Below are 21,158 nucleotides of genomic sequence, written 5' to 3'. Positions count from 1 at the left end.
AGCGCCAGGTGTCGGTGGTGCGACGGAGCACCTCCCCGCTCGCACCTCTGTCCCAAAGTGAGGCCCGGGGGCCACCGGGCTCCCCGAGGGAGCAGGAGGTTTCGGGGCCCGTCCCATTAAGTCCATCACGGGACGTCCCGGAATTCTCGGCCTCCCCCGGTCCCATCCCTGGTGCATCGGGTGGGCAGCAGGCAGAGCAGGGTGGCACAATGTCACCCGAGACGCCCGCAGAGCAGCCTGGCCCATCAAGGCCGGGTCTCCCCAGGAAACGCTTGGCCAAGGAGAAACGAGTCGAAGGGGGCGATTCACAGCAGTCCTCCTCCACTCCTGCTGTATCATCTGGGGAATCACTTAGACGTAGTGGTAGGGCCCGTAAGGCAACTAAGATAGACACTGAGTAAGTTGGCACGGGTGAAGGGCACAGTTTAGTTGTAGGGGCTAGGGCACCTGTAAATAATTGTTAACATTAAACGCACTGTTCCACCTTACTTGTAATACCGTGTGATTGTTCCACAGCCACAGGATTTGTGATGGTGACCGAGTGTCGCTGGGGTTGACGAGTGGTGAAACTGCGGTGCCGGGTGTGCAGTCCCTGCCCCTCCCCCCACCCCCTCCCACAGCTAGCCCACGCGGGCACGTGATGGAGTGTCAGTGATGATCTCAGCGGCCACCAAGGTGGATGGTTCAGCTATTGCCATGGGTCAGACTCTCTCTAACGATTCTGAGCTCACAGCTCATCGCAGAGCGGGCTGTCATCATTCCACATGGCACTGATCACACCCGCTGACACAGCCATCAATGTTGTGCCATATCGTCTGGACCCAGTGATAAGGGTGATGTCGAAGTGGAGCAGTGTACACTGAGAGGGGGTGGGGGGGTTGTGGTGGTGGAAGTTGTGTGTTGACCCTTTGCACGACTAGCGATGCAGGTGATGGTTTGGTGTTCAGCGGGGACGTCACAGGCGATGCGTGAACCGTGCTGCCACCAAGGCGTCGCGTGCCCGCCGTCCTCGCCGGGTCTGTTGTGCCGCCTCCTGGACATCACCAGCACCTGGGTCGTGTCTGCGTTCTGCGCCCGCCACTCCGCCAGCCTCCTCCTCCTCCCTCTCCTCCTCCTCCTCCTCCTCCTCCTCTGTGCTGGCACCACTGCCACTAGCTTCTCCCTCCGCCTCCTGCAGCAGGTCATCTCCCCTCTGCATCGCGATGTTGTGCAGCGCACAGCAGACCACTACAATGCGAGCGACCCTTTCGGCCTGGTACTGCAGGGCCCCTCCGGAGCGGTCCAGGCACCTGAATCTCATCTTCAGGAGGCCAAGGCAGCGCTCCACCACACCCCTGGTTGCTGCATGGGCCTCGTTGTATCGTGTTTCCGCATTGGTCTGAGGCCTCCGTATAGGCGTCATCAGCCAAGACCTCAGCGGATAACCCCTGTCGCCTAGCAACCAGCCCCTCAGCCGGGGGGGGACGTCCCTCAAACATCGCAGGGATGAACGACTGCGCCAGTATGTAGGAGTCATGCACACTCCCTGGGAACCTTGCAGAGACGTTCATGATCCTCATGTGGGGGTCGCATACCACCTGGATATTCATGGAGTATGTCCCTCTTCGGTTTGTGAACACCTCCCTGTCCCCTGCAGGCGGGCGCATGGGGACGTGAACACAATCGATTGCCCCCTGCACCCTCGGTATCCCAGCCACACTGGCAAATCCACGAGCTCGTGAGTCTTGACTTGCTTGGTCCTCGGGAAAGGTGATGTAGCGGTCCGCGATGGCATAAAGGGCGTCGGTCACATCCCGGATGCACCTGTGCACCGATGACTGGGAGATCCCGGAGACGTCCCCGCTCGGAGACTGGAAGGAGCCGGTAGCATAGAAGTTAAGAGCGACCGTTAGCTTGATGGCAACCGGGATCGCGTGTCCTCCCCCCGTTCCACGTGGGGCGAGGTGCGACAGGAGTTGGCAGATATGTATCACCGTCTGCCTACTCAGCCGGGGTCTCCTCCTGCAGATGATGTCCGTCATTGTTAGGAAAGAGACCCGGACACGGTACACCCTCGGCTTTGGTCGTCACCTCTGGCGCCGTGGCTGCACCCTCACTCTCTCCTCCTCCCCCTCCTCCTCCCCCCCATGCTGCTCGACGACTGGCAACTCCTCGGCCCTTCCCTCTGCTGCTGCAGCTGGCCCTGCATCCACTGCGGGTTGTGGGTGTGGATGCTGCTGCATCGCCAAATGCAGTACAGCGGCCCCAACCACTGCGCAGAACATAGCCGTTCTGTTCACAGACATTGTGCTAACCTACAGAAGGGTGGTGGGGGGCAGAGAAACGGGACATGTTAGACGGAGGTTAGTCGACACCTCGGCAGCCGCCTGCAACGGGATACCTGTGTGTCCCGGTGGCCTGGTCGCGCTGCTGACACGCGGGCAGCCTAACCCCTGGTCACTTTCTGCATTCAACGGCCAGTAAACTATGTCCTCCTCACGGGTGCGTCAGTGGCCTGTGGCCGTAAGCCACAGGGCAAACAGCGGCCTTGTCCTTGTGACCGGCACGCCATGGCATGGTGGCAGACATTTTGTTACGGGGTTGGACGGCTCACTCGCTCACTCTCTACCTAACCACCCCCCCACTCCCCCCCTCCGTCTCCCCCACTGCCCCCCGTCTCCCCCACTGCCCCCGTCTCCCCCACTGCCCCCCCCGTCTCCCCCCCGTCTCCCCCACTGCCCCCGCTCTGGACCCCCCCTCCCGTTCTCAGGGATGCCTTCTCCGTTGTGGCCAGACTCGAGCGGTGCGCTGAGCGGTGCGCTGAGCGGTGCGCTGAGCGGTGCGCTAACCTCCTCCAAGCTGTCGTCAGCCAGCATGACTGGTTGACGAACTTAAAAAGCAGGTGTGTTTCACGCCGTGCAAACAGGGCGCGATGACGTCGGGACTTCGGCCCATCCGGGCCGGTGAATAGCGGGGGGGGGCTATTAGTGGCGAGTCTGGTCGTGTCGGGGGCGTGAAGGAGGCGTTTGTCGGGAATGGCGACTCCGAGATTTTGCGGGGTTCGGAGAATAGCGGGAGGGCGTAGGAACAGCGTCGCCGTAAAAATTTGCGACACCCGCTATTCTCCGAACCGTCATGAGTGCGGAGAATCGCGCCCTTAGTGAGTGCTGTGCCAATGATATTTAGAGAAACACAGAAAAAAGAAGTAGGCTATTCGGCCCTTCAAGCCTGCTCTGTCATTCAACATGTTAATGGTTGATCCTCTGACTCAATACCATACTCCCACATTCTCCTCAAACCTCTTGGCACCTTTAGAGTCGAGAAATCTATCTATTTCCTTCTTAAGTATATGCAGTGACCTGGCCTGCACAGCATTTATAGTAGAGAATTCCACAGATTCATCACTCTCTGAATGAAGAAGGTTCTCAGTCCTAAATGGATTAACCTGTATCTTGGGACTGTGGCTTAACCCCCAGTCAAAGGAAACAACATCCCTGCATCCAGTCTGTTCAACCCTGCCAGAAGTTTATACATTTCTATCAGGTCCCCTCCAATTATTCTAAATTCTTGTGAATACAGGCCCAGTCAACCCAATCCCTTATCCTACAATAACACTGCCACCCAAGGAACCAGTCAGGTGAACCTTCGCTGCACTCCGTCTATGGCAAGTATATATGTTCTGAGATAAAGAGACCAAAATTGCACACAAAATTCCAGGTGTGGTCTCACCAAGGCCCTGTACAGATGCAGTGAGACATCTTTGCTCCTGTCCTCAAGTATTCTTGCAATGAAGTTCAACAGACCCCATTTGCATTCAGTGACTGGTGTGCAAGGACACCAGGTCACTTTGTATATCGATATTTCCCAATCTATCACCATTTAAACAATGCTCTTGTCATTCTGTTTCTGCATGCAAATGGATAACTTCACATTTATCCACATTATACTACATCTGCCATGAATTTGCCCACTTACTTAACTTGTCTTAGTTACCTTGAAGCCTCTTAACATTTTCCTCACCACTTACCCATAAATTTCAATTAATCAGCAAACTTCGAAATACTACATTTGGTTCCCTTATCCAAATCATTGATCTGTATGTGACTAGCTGGTCCCAAGTGCTGATACCCATGGGACCCCACTAGTGACTGCCGACCACTTCAATAAAGGCCCGCTTATTCCTACTTTCTGTTTCCTGTCTGCTAACCAATCCATACCAATATATTACCCCAATCCCAAGAGCTTTCATTTTGCCCACTAACCTCTCATGTGGAACTTTATCAAAAGCTTTCTTAAAATCCAAATCCACCACATTCACTGGTTCACCTTTATCTATTCTTCCAGTTACATCCTCAATAAACTCCAGTCGGTTTGTCAAACATGATTTCCCTTTCATAAATCCATGTTGAATTTGTCGAATCCAGTTGATATTTTCTAAGTGTCCTGTTATCACATCCTTTATAATGGACTCTAGTATTTTCCTTGCCACTGATGTTGGACTAAAATTTTGGTTGGTTGGTCTGAAATTCCTTGTTTTCTGTCTCCCTCCTTGAACCTTAACAGCACGTTCATCTTGATCGTCTGCACCCTCCCCGCCCGGGAAAGCGGGAATGCATCCCATCTCTGGAGGTCCTTTTTAACTTCGTCCGCCAGACTGGGCGGATTCCTTTTATGAAATCAGTGTTTAGTCATGAGCTATCTGGATCCCCCATTTGGATTCACCGGAAATGCATCGCTCTTGCTAAGGTTGAATTTGTAGCCCATGAAGGCTCTGAACTCTTCCAGAAGATTCATGATTACTTTCAGGCCATTCTGTGGGTCAGAGATGTAGAGGAGCAGGTCATCTGCATAGAGTGAGACCTGTGCTTTCTGCCTCCTCTTCGGATGCCATTCCAGCCTTTTATGTCTAGTGGAGAGATTGCCAGTGGTTCGATTTTCAGGTTGAACAAGAGCAGGGACAATGGGCATCCCTGCTTGGTGCCTCTGTGCCGCTGTATACCACCAGTATTCAGATCTGGTGGTGTTGGTCTGGACGCTTGTGGTGAATGTATAATATAAATTCACACTGTATATCACTGTGTCCCTGTGGGCTCCATCTGTGAGCCGTTGTGCGGCTCTGCCCACAGGGGGAAATGAGGAGCATGTACAGGGCTCCGCCCATGTATCCGCCCATGGCTCCACCCACAACCGGAAGTATAAAGTGCTGCGGTCTATCGAGCCTGCCTTCAGTTCAGCTAGTCGCAGGCACGCTCAGTTGTAAGTCGATTAAAGCCACAGTTTACTTCTACTCGTGTCTTTGAGTGAATTGATGGTCGCATCAACGCTCACCTGTGGGGCGTTGTACAGGAGTTTCACCCACGAGGTGAAGCCCGTCCCTAACCCAAACAGCTCCAGTACCTCAATGAGGTACTCCCATCTTTACTGCATCCAGGGAGATGATCACCTCTAGTATTCTCTCCCCAGATTAGGTAATTATTACATTCAGCAGCCGCCTGATGTTCGCAGTTAACTGTCTATCCTTGACAAAGCCTGCCTGGTCCTCTACGGCCATCGCCAGTAAGCAGTTCTCCAGTCTTTTGGCCAGGATGTTCACGAGTATTTTCACATCCACATTTAGCAGCGAAATGGGTCTAAATGGTGCGCATTCCGTTGGATCTTTGTCTTTTTTTGGTATCAGCAATATTGTGGCCTGTGTCAGAGTTGGAGACAGGATGCCTCCACTCGTGAGTCTGTGAACATTTACACTTTTGGTGCAAATGTTTTATCGAAATCTGCAGGGAATCCATTGGGTCCCGGTGCCTTTTCTGCCTGCATGGAGCTGATGCTCTCCTTGATCTCTTCCAGTCCTATTGGTGTTTCCAACTCCCCTTGTCTGTCATTCCCCTCTCCTCCCCACCCCCCCCCCCCCCCCCCCCCCCCCCCCCACCGACTGGCATGTCCAGTCCATCGAGGAACCGTTTCATTCCCTTATCCCCGGCGGGGGGCTCGGAGATATACAGTCCTCGGTAGAAGCCCTCAAATGCTTGGTTGACCTTTTTTGATTTGGCGACCAGTCTGCCTCTGTGGCACAGTGGATAGTACTGCTGCCTCATAACTCCAGGGTCCCAGGTTCAATTCCGGTCTCAGGTGACTGTGTGGAGTTTGCACTTTCTCCCCATGGTTATGTGAGTTTCCTCCGGATGCTCTGGTTTTCTCCAACAGCTGGTTAGGTAGATTGTCCATGCTAAATTGCCACTTAGTGTCCAAAAGGTTAGGTGGGGTTACTGGGTTATGGGGATAGGGTGGAGGCATGGGTCTCCAAGGGCTGGTGCAGACTCGATAGGCTGAATGGCCTCCTTCTGCATTGTAAATTCTATGATTCTTCACCTGCGCTATCTCCCTCATAGCTGCCTGCTTTCTCTCCGTGTTCATAGAAGATCCCCCGTGTCTGGCAGAATTGTTGCACTGTGTTCCTGGTGGATTGCAGGTTAAAGTCCATCTGTAACTTTAACCTCTCTGCCAGAAGCTCTCGGGTCGGGGCCTCAGAGTATTTTCTGTCGATCTCCAGGATGGAGTCGATCAGTTGATGCCGAGCCACCTCTCTTTCTGCCCCTACGTGCCTTGTAGGATATAACTGCTCCCCTAATCACCGCCTTCAATGCCTCCCAGAACGTGGAAGGTGAGACTTCCCCGTTCTGGTTGTTAGCGATGTACTCGCCTATGGTCTGTGATATTTTCTGGCAGAAGACCTTTATCGTAAAATTACATTGATACCAGGATCATGAGAGGATCCTGAGGTGGGCGCGACAGACGAAGGCGAGTAGCTGGGAAAGACATCGGAGTCTATCAAGACATTGGCGCGGACTTGGCAAAACGCAGGGCCGAATTTAATCAGGCGAATTCGTCCCTGTACAGGACGGGGTATAAGTTAGAATGCTGTTCCCAGCCAGGCTCTGGGTCACGTTCCAGAATAAGGAACATTATTTCAACATTCCGGCATAGGCGGATGAGGGATTGTTCCAGAAACTACATGGATTTACTAGCCTAATTTTAGCCTCTAATTTTGGGGCTAATTGCTGATTACCATGGTGTAAATTTATTTTCTCTCTTTATTCATGGGATGAGATGCTGGTGTCGCTGGCTGGGCCAGCATTTATTGCCCATCCCTGAGGGCATTTAAGAATCAACCATACATTGCTGTGGGTCTGGAGTCACATGTAGGCCAGACCAGGTAAGGACAGAAGATTTCCTTCACTAAAGCGCATTAATTAACCAGATGGATTTTTACAACAATCGACAATGGTTTCATGGTAATCATTAAACTTTTAATTCCAGATTTTTATTGAATTCAAATTCTACCAACTGACCTGGTAAGATTCAAACTTAGGTCCCCAAATCATTACCCTGGATCTCTGGATTACTACTCCAGTACCACTATGGATTACTAGTCCAATACCACTATGCCACTGCCTCCTCATATGCCTCCTCATAAATGTTCCTGGAGTTTCCAAAATATGAGCTTATTGCTTCAGAGCTAAGAAAAAGGCATCATAGATTCTCGCCTATGGCCCTAGAGATCCTGGTGGAAGAGATACAGAGGAGGAGGGGTGTCCTGTACCTGCAGGGGAGGAAGGAGTCTGCAGGGAAACTAATGTGGTGAATGTGGCAAGAGATCGTTGATGACGCCAAAAGCCAGAAACTGTGTCCCCAAGACGTGGCTCTCATGCTGCTAGAAATTTAGTGGCCGAACAGGCAAGGTAAGAACCCATCTTAGAAACACGCTCTCAATAATTGCATCTCCACCACCAGAATCACAACCTCAACACACGTCATTCACCATCTAAGTATATACTGAAATTTTCACACATACTGCTGCACACTTTACAAGTGCCACTTACATTTCATAGCTCTTTAACCATAGGAGGCATTGTGCATACAAACACACCTATCAATACACTCATTCACTCATTCTTTTTCTTCTGGAGTAAGATGGCACGCAACATGCAGTAGCAGCTTCTGAGGAGGGGAAGAGAAGCCTGATTGCATGACGTCACCCTCCTTGAGGAAGCCGTGCTGCCCATGATTGGGAGTGGGGTTGGAAATGCCTTGGCCACAGACATCTCACCTGGAGGTATATGACCACTTCAGCTTCTTTACAGATGCACAGTAATTCCTGGTTCCTAAAGCAATCCTCACTCACAATCTCCACATAATCATCACACATGTCCTCCGATAGTAGCCACAAGTGCTGCACTGTAACCCTTCCAGCTTTATTCTTGTAGGCTGGCAGTAGCAAGGTCCACCATGCCAAACAGAGGAAATGGGAAAGGATTAAGTCCCGCGAACACCACTGACCCCCCCCCCCCCCCCCCCCCCCCACCCCCATATCACCAGCACCTTCCAATCACTGAGGAGGAGGAAAGTAAGGTTTAAAACACTGAATCAGTCACTGGAACTATCACGGTCATCAGCTCAGAAATCAGCACCCATGTGACATAGAGACTAGGTTAGAATATGAATCCTCAGATTAGCACACTAGAGTACGGTGGGCAGGAGCCATGCTGGGTGGAAGGGACAGCAAAGATGTCACTTTGCCAGGGTGGGGGCAGGGTAGCAAATGTCACATATTACTTTGTCTGTGAAATGTCAGAGAAGGACATTGCAGGGGCTAGCTTCAGAAGAAAACTGGTGGGTTTGACAAACCAAATTCTTGATACAATGGTCAGCTTCCCTGGAAGCTATGATTTTGAGTGTAGAGGGGTCTCGCTTCAGCTTGTCCCTTGGATTGATAAATAATGTGGAACCAGTGACTTGCAGAGCCTAAGATCATACAGTGTTTGCTGCAACTGCAGTCATTGCAGCATGCATGGAATGGCAAACAGCTTGCATTGCACTGTTAGCACCTTCCAACGATTGGCAAAGTGTTTCAGTGGAAGCTCAGGTACATGCAATGGTAACTTTTGGCTCCTCTGTTGGAAAGGGCTTGCAGAGTGTCTCAACTTCCGAGAATCTGTCCTGCAGCAGACCTCTAAGCTAACTGCAAAGATGCCCCAAGGTAATAGTGTGAGAATGCTGGAGCAGTGACATACTGGTCTTTCATGCAGGACACAAGCAATCCTGTACCCTCCCCCACCAGTCTACCATTGCCTTTGTCAATGCATGTCAGCCAGGCAGCACATAGTGTACAAACCCATGGTGCAGTCTGAGGTAGGCACATCAGCCCACAATGTCTCAACGACTTTCCAGGAGGATTTCTAAATTTCTTTAATCAGATTTCCAGAAGCTGTTCACCTCACCCGCTGCTGCCATTCAGGTTGCACCTCGGAGAAGCCCAAGAGTAGGCAAGAGCTATGTAGGATGAAAATGAAATGAAAGTTGCCAAGGTCCCAGAGACTGCTCTCGCCCTTTTGAGACAGAGCTGACCGGTGTTGATTTAACCTGAGGGTCACCACTCCTCAGGCGAGGGGCAAGGTTGAGAAGGCAGGACCTTCATAGATAACCTCAACGGGTACAGGAATTGAACCCACCCTTTTGGCATCACTCCCTATCACAAACCAGCTGTCCAGCCAACTACGTTTATGCAGGATAGCCATTGTGGATAAGTGCAAGAGTGAATGGTTTAATTTGTAAGTGTTGTGCCATATTTTTATAATGTTGATTGTGTCATGTTTTTATAATGGATGCTGAAGATAAAATAATGAGAATAATTATCTTTATTATTGTCACAAGTAGGCCCACATTAACACTGCAATGAAGTTGCTGTGAAAATCCCCTAGTTGCCACATTCCGGCTCCTGTTCGGGTACACAGAGGGAGAATTCAGAATGTCCAATTTACCTAACAAGCACATCTTTCTGGACTTATGGGAGGAAACGGGAGCACACGGAGGAAACGCACGCAGACACAGGAAGAGCGTTCATACTCCGCACAGACAGTGACCCAAGCAGGAACCATGCTGCCCAAGTAAATATGGGTAATCAGGTGGAGGCGGAATTGATTTTTTATTGTGTTCTTCATTGGGAAGGGGTTGAATGGATTGAATGGAGATGGTGGACTTCCTGATGGACCCCCATGGGAAGTAAAACGTGTGACACCAGTGCTCCAAAGTCTGATAGTGAAGAATGTCACACAAAAGCAGCCATCAATTAGATGGTAGTGAGCATTCTTCCCACATGTGGGTCATCTACTTCTGATGTTCCCCCTTGGTCCCCCTCATCAAGTACTCCTTTTCCTCCTCCCTCACCATCCTCCTCTTCTCATGGCTTCGAAGCTTCAACCTTTGACGTAATTGCTGGTGGAAAAACTAGGTGATCACCAGGTTGTGAGCATGAAGCAAATTACAACAATGGAACTCTCTTCTGTCTCCTCACCAAATCTCCTCCCCCTGGCTCATCTTCTGCATCCATTTTCCCCTGCCAAGGGGTAACCCTCACAAGATCTCCTGATCTAACTATTCCCTTCCTCCTCTTGACTCTGATAAGGACTCCTATTAGGTACAGATGTACAGCACTAAACCTGGATGAAGTCCTCAGAGAACTTGTGAAATAAAAGTTGATAGAACGTTGGTGAAATCTTTGCAAAGTTGTCTCAGAAAATCTCCCACTGTGTATTAAAAACCTTAATTGGTCATCCTCCAGCAGTGAATGAACATTTAAAACTTGAACCTGGGTTTCAGTAGTGCTTGCAATCCTTTTCAACAACTGTTTTATTCCTGTTCAGCTGATCTCTGTCAGGAGAGTTGGATAATTGAAGCATCAGCCAGCAAAATGGTGAACAGTCTCATTAATGAACATTAGGAGCCAAATTAATTGGTTATCAGAGTCTTAGAATTCTGACAGTGCAGAAGGTCATTTGGTTCATCAAGTCTGCACTCATCGTCTGAGCACTCGGAGGAAACCAATACAGACCACAAAGAAGGTGCAAACTCCCACAGTCACCCAGGACCGGAATTAAACCGGGGCGCTGGTACTGTGAGGCATATGTTCTAACCACTGTGCCACTGTGCTGCCCTTATTCATCCTTGGCACAGTCATTTCCAGCACTTGTTTTAACTCCTTTATGAAGATGACAGCTTGCGCTAAAGGTGAGATAGCCAGACGTGCAGCTCAAGACCCTACCTTGGCCACCGAGGAGATTTTACCACAAGCATCCAGGGAAAATAGCCCAAAACATTTTTTAAACTCAGCCTTATCATCACAGCTGGTATTAATGTTGCAATCTTGCTGCAATGAAGTGCATACTTGTATATGAGAGCAGCTATTAATAATTGGGCAAAGAATCAGTATTCTAAAGCTGCATGGTGGGTTGGGGGAGTTCCTAGTAAACATTTGGTGCACTAGGGTGGCCTTTAAAATTGGCGCCGCAATCTTCAAAAAACAAGTTTATGGAGGGACAGTGACCTGCCCCTTACCATTTTTTACCATGTCTGGGACAATACAGCAGAGAAAGTCACCATTGGTGCCAGCACCTTCAGCGCCGGTTTTTCCGCCTGCTATCCGCTGTTGCTGATATTTGGGAAAATTCCGCGATGTTTTTAAATTGGTTATCAAGAAAAAAGATTTTTCCTGCCTTTGAGTGCCTGTAACCTGAATAGGCTTAGAGAAGCCATTCTTGTGAGGCATCATTAATATCCAAGCATGTATGGTTTGGACATGAGGTTAATATGCAGTGCACTGTTCGGTTGGTTAGGGTGTGTTGAAATTAATGATTTGTCCTTAAAAACTTAAGTAAATCATCAAACATATTACTCTTTTAAGTTGTGGGTATCTGTTTAATGAGTAAATTATGGCATCAAAGAGCCCTGGCAAAACTGGACTCAGTGGGAATCAAGGGGGAAACTCTCCGTTGGTTGAAGACATAACTGTCACAAAGGGAAACGGTAGTGGTGGTTGGAGGTCAATAATCTCAGCTCCAGGACAGCACTGCAAGAGTTACTCAAGGGAGTGTCCTAGGCCCAACCATCTTCAGCTGCCTCATCAATGACCTCCCTTCCATCATAAGGTCAGAAGTGGGAATGTTTGCCGGTGGGTGAATATTCAGGCCTGGGCTAACAAGTAACATTCATGCCACACAAATTCCAGGCAATGACCATCTCCAATAAGAGAGTATCTACCCCTTGGTATTCAATGGCATTACCGTCACTGCAACCTCCACTAACAACATCCTGAGGGTCACCATTTATAAGAAACTGAACTGGATTAGCAATATAAATATCGTGGCTACAAGAGCAGGTCAGCGACTAGAAATCCTGTGACAGGTAACTCACCCCCTGACCCCTCCAAAGCCTGTCTGCCATCTACATGGTACAAGGCAGGAGTGTGATGCAATATTCTCCACTTGCCTGGATGAGTGCAGCTCCAACAACACTCAAGAATCTTGACCCCATCCAGGCCAAAGCTGCCTGCTAGATTGCTACTTCTTCCACAAATATTCACTCCCTTCATCACCGGTGAACATTGTAGCAGTGTATACCATCTACAAGATGCACAGCAGGAATTCACTAAGGCTCCTTGGGCAGCACCTTCCAAATCCACGACAACTATCATTTAGCAGGACAAGGATAGCAGATATATGGGGACACCACCTAGTTCCCCTCCAAGCCACTCACCATCCTGACTTGTAAATATATTACTGTTCCTTCACTGTCACTGAGTCAAAGTCCTGGCTCTCCCTAACAGCACTGGGTATACCAGCGCCTCAGGGACTGCAGCAGTTCAAGAAGGCAGCTCATCAGTATCTTCTCAATGGCAATTAGAGATGAAGAATAAATGCTGGCATATCCATTGATGCTATCAGCTCATAAAATAATTTTTAAAAATTAAAAATTAAAAAACAGACATGTGAGCAATTAATGCAGCTTTTGTCTTTGTGCTAACTTCAATCAAATAAAATCATTTTGCAAAACATTTTCACAAGAACAAAAGGCTTGCTTTTACAGCAACTTTCCTATCTTCAGCAGTCCCAAAATTACAGCCAATTATTTTTTACACAACATCTATTTTTATGAGGACAAATGCAGTAGTCAATTTATTCCACAACCAATACTGAGATTATTAGCTAGTCAATCTCGTAATGGTGGTGTTGATTAAGAAAGATCAATGTCGACCAGGCCTTCGAACAAGGCCATAGTAAACACGGTCTGAGTTTCACAGCTCACACAAAAGGTGCAACCCTGGTTGTGTGGCACTCCCTCATTACACTGAAGTATCAGCCGTCCTATTTAGCTTTGAATCCATAATCCATAATTGGAAGTGCTGAGTAAGCACTAGCAATAGGTTATTCTAATAATATGTACTATATTTACACTATAGATATTTCAAAGTAAACAGAAACTAATTAGACTTGCAACTAAGACATATACAGCTCACTCACACCCACAGAGTTTGTAAATTTTGTACTGCCTTGCATACAAAATTAATTTGTTATTCAAAGATTCCCACTGAGTATGATTTGTAGTTGCCTTATGCATAGAATTTACATATATGTGATCTATTTTATTTTACTTTAAAGTCAATATGTGCCTTCACTGCACAATAAACTCACTCACAGATTTCTGATTTATGTCTCCAGGAAATCATCTGTCATAATTTCTTCATATGGCCCGAGCCATCCTTTATAGGGCATCCTGTCTTGCACTGTGAACTCAGGAGGGTCCAAGAATCTATCCTTGGCACTCTCCTGTTTCTCACCTACATGTCGCTCCTTAGCAACATCATTCGAAAACACATTGGGTTCGATTTCATTGCGCGAAAGATCATCCGCCACCCACCGACCTAAAAGTCAATCAGAATCCTACTGACGTGAAATCCGGCTGTCCCACAATGGGGGTGGCTTTGATTACTGCAGAGTGAGACTTCTGCCCCTCAGGGACAGAAAGTCCTGCCTGAGGGAGCTGTCAGCCAATCTGTTTGGCTGCCAGCCCTGTAGCCCCAACAGTGCCAGAAGACAGTAGTGATCACTACTGGGACAACAACCAGTTCTAAAAGAAGTGAAAATGTTTCCTAGACTTTAGCTAAGTCTGATGATTTTGGATGGGCTTTGCTGGGAGATGCCAGTAAGGGCATGGGTGGAGGTTGAAGATAGATAAGGAAGGGTACCATCATGGGGTGTGCCCACAATAGGTGCAGGGGACCCTCCCAAAGGAGGTACCCAGCCCCCCTTTTCTGCCTGACAGCAACCTGCCACTTACGCTTGCTAGAACTGACACACATTCATATGTAGGGACCCAGAGCCTGCAAAAAAAAGGAACTTGTCCAATCTATGTGACCTGTTTGAATTACCACAAAGCATTGGGAGCCTATAGTTCCCTGTTGCTTTCTCCACAGCAATGCTCCAGCCAATCAGAGTCGACTTGCCAACCAATCAGCAACCCTTTTCACTGATTGTTTAAGCTTTTGTTATCACTTGAAATTTGGCATTTTTGCATTTGTCCTGATGAATGCAAGATGAAAAGCTTCAGCAAAATGTCACTCCTTTCAGCAATTTTCCAGTTCTGAACTATCAATTGACAATTAAATATTAGTGTATTGCTAAAAAAAGAGGCATGGGCTATAAGACGGTGTTCCTTCTCCCGGCATACAAGCAGAAACTTTAGCGGACAAATCCGGTTACGAAGGTTGTGCAATGCTGGTCCGAGGCAACACGGAAGAGTTCTTACATGACTGCTTGGAGTCAGTGGACTGGTCCATATTCAAGAACTCAGTGGCCAACCTAAACGAGTATGCCACCACCGTCACAGACTTCATCAGCAAGTGTGTAGAAGATTGCGTACCAAAGGAGGTAGTACGTACATTCCCCAAATGGAAACCATGGTTTAATCGGGAGATTGAATCCCTACTGACAACCAGGTCTGAGGCATTCAAAACAAGCAAACCATGACCTATTCAAGAAATCCAGGTGCGACCTCTGCAAAACCATTAGGGATGCCAAAAGAGAATAACAGACTAAGTTAGAGTCATAGACTAACGACACAGACTCTTGTCGGTTGTGGCAAGGCTTGAACAACATAATGGACTACAAAGCAAAGCCGATTAGAATCTCTGGCAGCAGTACACCCCTCCCCAGGGAACTCAATGCATTCTGTACTCGTTTCGAGCTGGAAACCATAAAACTGCTGTCAACTGCCCCAGCAGCCCAGGCACACCCATAACTACCGTCACAGCTTCCAAAATTAACGGGCCCTGACAGAGTCCCTCCTTGTGCACTCAGATCCGGCGTGGGCCAACTATTGGGTATGTTCGCAGACATCTTCAACCTCACCTTACTCCGTTTTGAGGTACCCACCTGCTTCAAGAAGACCACCATCATACCGGTGCCAAAGAAGAACCAGGCAACGTGCCTCAATGACTACCGTCCGGTGGCCTTGACATTTATCATTATGAAATGCTTTGAGAGGTTGGTCATGAGAGACATCAACTCCATACTTCCAGAATGCCTTGATACACTGCAATTTACATACCGCCACAATCAGTCCACAGCAGACGCCATCTCCCTGGCCCTACACTCATTCCTGGAGCATCTTGACAACAAGGACCCCTACGTCAGACTCCTAATCATTGACTACAGCTCTGCCTTCAACACCATAATCCCAGCCAAGCTCATATCAAAACTCCAAAATCTAGGACTAGGCTCCTCCCTCTGTAACTGGATCCTCAACTTCCTTACCTATAGACCATAATCAGTAAGGATAAACAATAACACCTTCTCCACGATAGTTCTCAATACTGCAAGGGTGCGTACATAATCCCCGACTATACTCCCTATACATTTGCCACACGACTGTGCGGCAAAATTTGGCTCCAACTCCATCCACAAGTTGTTGATGACATGGCTGTAGTGGGTTAGATCTCAAATAACGATGAGTCAGAGTACAGGAGGGGGATAGAGAACCAAGTGGTGGGTGTAACAACAACAATCGCTCTTAGCATAGTGGTCTCTCCCTCAACATCAGCAAAACAAAAGAGCTGGACATCGACTTCAGGAAGCGGAGTAACATATACGCCTCTGTCTGCATTAATGTGCAGAGGTGGAGATGGTTGACAGCTTCAGATTCCTAGGTGTGCACATCACCAACCATCTGTCCTCGTCCATCCGTGTCGACGCGACGACCAAGTGTTTTTAGAGATGCACCATCGAAAGCATCCTATCTGGCTGCATCACAGCCTGGCATGGCAACTGCTCGTCCCAAGACGGTAAGAAACTACAGAGAGTAGTGATCATAACCCAGTCATAGAATCATAGAATTAATAGTGCAGAAGGAGGCCATTTGGCCCATCAAGTCTGCTCCAGCTCTTGGAAAGAGCACCCTACCCAAGCCCACACCTCCACCCTATCCTCATAACCCAGTAACTCCACCCAACACTAAGGGCAATTTTGGACACTAAGGGCAATTTAGCATGGCCAATCCACCTACCTACACATCTTTGGACTGTGGGAGGAAACCGGAGCACCTGGAGGAAACCCACGCACACACGGGGAGAACGTGCAGACCCCGCACACACAGTGACCCAAGCTGGGAATCGAACCTGGGACCCTGGAGCTGTGAAGCAATTGTGCGAACCACTATGCTACTGTCCAGTCCATCACGCAAAACCGTCTTCCATCCATTGACTCTGTTTACAACTCCCGCTGCTTTGGGAAAGCGGGCAGAATAATCAAAGACCCCTCCCTCCTGGGATATTCCTGAAGACAGGTGGGTTGGAGAGAGTGCTATGAGTGTGCTGGTCTGGTGTTTCAATGTGGTGCAACACAGCATTCAGGACTCACACTCTCAGCTGCAGAGAACAATGGGTGGAATCTTCCCAAATCTCCACTGGCAGGTTCAATGGTGAATGGAGAAGTTGGGCATAGACCCACAAATCAGTTTTACGCTGGCATGGATTTCCTGCAGGATCTTCCACTGGCATATGCCATGTTGAATCTGGAAGCCCATTGATGGCTGGTGCAAAACTGATTTGCATCTCGCTATAGGGATGCAGGTGAAGGCCTAACCAGAATTTTCCCCCCTCGGCCCGATTCTCCGCAATGCCAATCGGAAAACACGGCTAGGGCAGGACGGTAGCATGGTGGTTAGCATAAATGCTTCACAGCTCCAGGGTCCCAGATTCGGTTCCCGGCTGGGTCACTGTCTGTGCGGAGTCTGCACGTCCTCCCCGTGTGTGCGTGGGTTTCCTCCGGGTGCTCCGGTTTCCTCCCACAGTCCAAAGATGTGCGGGTTAGGTGGATTGGCCATGCTAAATTGCCCGTAGTGTCCTAAAAAGTAAGGTTAAGGTGGGGGTTGTTGGGTTACGGGTATAGGGTGGATACGTGGGTTTGAGTAGGGTGATCATTGCTCGGCACAACATCGAGGACCGAAGGGCCTGTTCTGTGCTGTACTGTTCTATCTATCTATTAGAACACGTCTGGAATAACGTTGCTCTTTCCAAGGGCCGGTGCAGACTCGATAGACAAATGGCCTCCTTCTGCACTTCAGATTCTATGATTCTATGATGTTGAGGCCCTCGGCTAGAGTCATTATAAACTGAGCCATACCTTGGACACCAGCAATCCAGACGCAGACATCGTAATCCAAGGTTCCCACTGTGGTCGCCACCCTGGCAGCTTGGCCTTGTCATGAATTGTTGGCACCATCTCCTGTGCCTTGCAGTCGCTGGAGTGCCGCTGACACCCCCTCCTGAATCTCACAGCTTTGTGCTATCATCTTCACACTCCTCAACTCTCAAGTTCCTCCTCGAGGTCTGGGAGAACCAGAGTCTGGGCATCTGGCTGGGACTCAGCCGAGTCTTGAGATCCAGAAGACCTCCAGTTGCTGTCTCCCTCGGATGTTCCTGCCTCCACCTGTTGTGTATCAGCAACTGTGTGGTGCTCACCAGATTGTGCCCCAGAGGCCTGTCCACTAATGTCATACACTGAGGTCTCTGCTGGTTGAAGGTGCGGGTGACAGCTGCAATGCCTGGATGGTGGTCTCCTTGGAACTCTCCTCTGAGGTGATCTCTTAGGTGACCGAGTGTGTTGACTAACTGAAGTGTTGGCTAGTGTAGACTTGAAGATGAACAGACACCTCACAGTCCCCGGCTGTGAAGAGGAAGAGAGCAATCTTCTGTGCGTCCGAGACAGCTTCCAGGTCCCTGGCCTTGAGGTACAGCTGGAAGCACTGCTTGAAAAGTTTCCAGTTCAAGCCCAGATTCCCTACAATGCGGAGAGGCGGCGGCTGGCGACTGGAGTCCATTCTGTAGGATGGCGCGAGACTGGTGAAAGGCAGATCACTGAAAGGTAGGTCTCAGAAGTGCGAGCATCCCTCAACTCCTGGTACCATGAAGTGTTGGCTAGTGTTGACTTGAGAGATGAACAGACACTTCCAACACTGATGAAGGTTCAGCTCAATTTTATCAACTATCTCTGACAAACTAACACGCGATGACTGTGGGTCTAAATGATGCTAACTTAAACTAGAGACCTAAGTCTTGTCCAAACCAGTTGATTCTCTCAGCATAAGAACATAAGAACAAGGAGCAGGAGTAGGCCATCTGGCCCCTCGAGCCTGCTCCGCCATTCAATTAGATCATGGCTGATCTTTTGTGGACTCAGCTCCACTTTCCGGCCCGAACACCATAACCCTTAATCCCTTTATTCTTCCAAAAACTATCTATCTTTACCTTAAAAACATGTAATGAAGGAGCCTCAACTGCTTCACTGGGCAAGGAATTCCATAGATTCACAACCCTTTGGGTGAAGAAGTTCCTCCTAAACTCAGTCCTAAATCTACTTCCCCTTATTTTGAGGCTATGTCCCCTAGTTCTGCTGTCACCCGCCAGTGGAAACAACCTGCCTGCATCTATTCTATCTATTCCCTTCATAATTTTAAATGTTTCTATAAGATCCCCCCTCATCCTTCTAAATTCCAACGAGTACAGTCTCAGTCTACTCAACCTCTCCTCATAATCCAACCCCTTCAGCTCTGGGATTAACCTAGTGAATCTCCTCTGCACACCCTCCAGCGCCAGTACGTCCTTTCTCAAGTAAGGAGACCAAAACTGAACACAATACTCCAGGTGTGGCCGCACTAACAGCTTATACAATTGCAACATAACCTCCCTAGTCTTAAACTCCATCCCTCTAGCAATGAAGGACAAAATTCCATTTGCCTTCTTAATCACCTGTTGCACTTGTAAACCAACCTTCTGTGACTCATGCACTAGCACACCCAAGTCTCTCTGAACAGCGGCATGCTTTAATATTTTATCGTTTAAATAATAATCCCGTTTGCTGTTATTCCTACCAAAATGGATAACCTCACATTTGTCAACATTGTATTCCATCTGCCAGACCCGAGCCCATTCACTTAACCTATCCAAATCCCTCTGCAGACTTCCAGTATCCTCTGCACGTGGTGTAAATCTGTGCTGGGCTGGATGAGTTCTTGTTACACTGAGAGGCAGCTCCCAGAATGAGCAGGAACCGTGGTGCCCACTGCCTTTATAGTGTGTGTATTCTAACTGGTGATTGGCTGCGGTGTTTGTACATGTTGATTGGTCCCTTTGTGTGTCCCTCAGTGTGTGTCTGCACCATGATATACTGGTGTATATTATGACACTTAACAAGCAGCTCTTTGGAGGCCATTGGTCTTCCGACATTGGACAATGGTCCTCTTGTCATGCTGCATGCACTGACAGTCGCTGCCACTGCCTCTCATGCAGCATTGCTAACCCTGGTGTTGGTCCTCCGACCCCCTCAGAGGAACAGGGTGGCCCGCCTCTCATCTACCGCGTCGAGAAGCCTTGTGAAGTCGCCATCCCCAAAGCAAGAAGCAGATCTGCATGCTGCCATGCTTGTGTGTTGACTGGGGGTGCGTGGGTGAGTGAGTGGTGAGGGAGTGGTGAAGGAGCTTGAAAAAGTAACTCCCCCTTGTTAGCGGTGAGGTGCAGAGGCACAAGTCGCGTGAATCAGAGAGGGGGCAGCCTGTAATGTTGAGAATCTTGTGGGGGCTGGTTTTTGGCACTAAGTGCCGTTGAATACAGGCCGCGATCTCGCCAATGCAGCAATAGAACCATGGAACTGCTATAGGAGGCCATTTGGCCTATAGAGTCTGCATGACCCTCTGAAAGAGTATCCTACCTAAATCCACTTTCCCGCCCTATATCCATAACCCAACCTAACCTCCTATATTTGGACACTAAGGGGCAATATTTTATCACACATCTTTTTACCTGCACATCTTTCGACTGTGGGAGGAAACCGTAGCAGCCGGAAGGATTTCACGCAGCTATGGGGACAATGTGCAAACTCCATACAGTCATCCAAGGCTGGAATGTATCTGGGTCCCTGGCACTGTGAGGCAGCAGTGCTAACCACTGTGCCACCATGCCATTGCGAAACCCCCTCCCAAAAGCGCCCAAAACCGGACTTGGAAATTTTTCTGTTGAATCGCGCTCTATATCTTAATAAATATATCCAGGGATCAGGGAAAAATGCTATCATCCTTGATGTAAATTTCTTTGGTTCCATGATTTTTACACTTATTTAGCTCAAAATTAAAATCATGTATTTAAGCTTGAATTCTTATAATTTGTCACATGATTACTCACCGTTAATGAATTGAAAAGAATTGTCAATGCTATTGTTACATTTTTTGATGTAGCCACAAAGAAAAGAGTCAGAAGTGGCACATGTCGAGTTTGTATATCAGAGTGCAAGGGGTTTATTTATAACAGATTTAAAAAAACTTTTTTTCCTGTTACTCACTTTTACCAACCTGTCGACCTTCGGGATCCACGCCGATCGTCCTTTGCGACCCACGCCGACCGACCTTCGCAACCCACTCCGACCGACCTTCGCGACCCACGCCTACCGACTTTCACGACCCACGCCAACTGACCTTCACGGCCCACGCTGACTGACCTTCACGATCCTTCACGACTCATGCCGACCGACCTTAGCAACCCACGTCTGCGAACCTTCGCGACCCACTCCTGTCGGCCTACGCGATCCACGCCTGTCGACCTTCACGACCCACGCCAACTGACCTTTGCGTCCCACGTCAACCGACCTTCACAACCCACGTCTGCGACCTTCACTAACCACAAAACACTCTGATGATGTCATTGTATAACACGTGAAATTACACCAGCCAATTGTGTTATTCTGACACAAAACGTCACTTGCTCTTTACTCCTTTTGTGTCCCCAGTGTTTTTACTTAATCAAA

The sequence above is a fragment of the Scyliorhinus canicula genome, chromosome 2, assembly GCF_902713615.1.
Source record: "Scyliorhinus canicula chromosome 2, sScyCan1.1, whole genome shotgun sequence".
Taxonomy (NCBI): Eukaryota; Metazoa; Chordata; class Chondrichthyes; order Carcharhiniformes; family Scyliorhinidae; genus Scyliorhinus; species Scyliorhinus canicula.
This window is presented reverse-complemented; position numbering follows the sequence as displayed.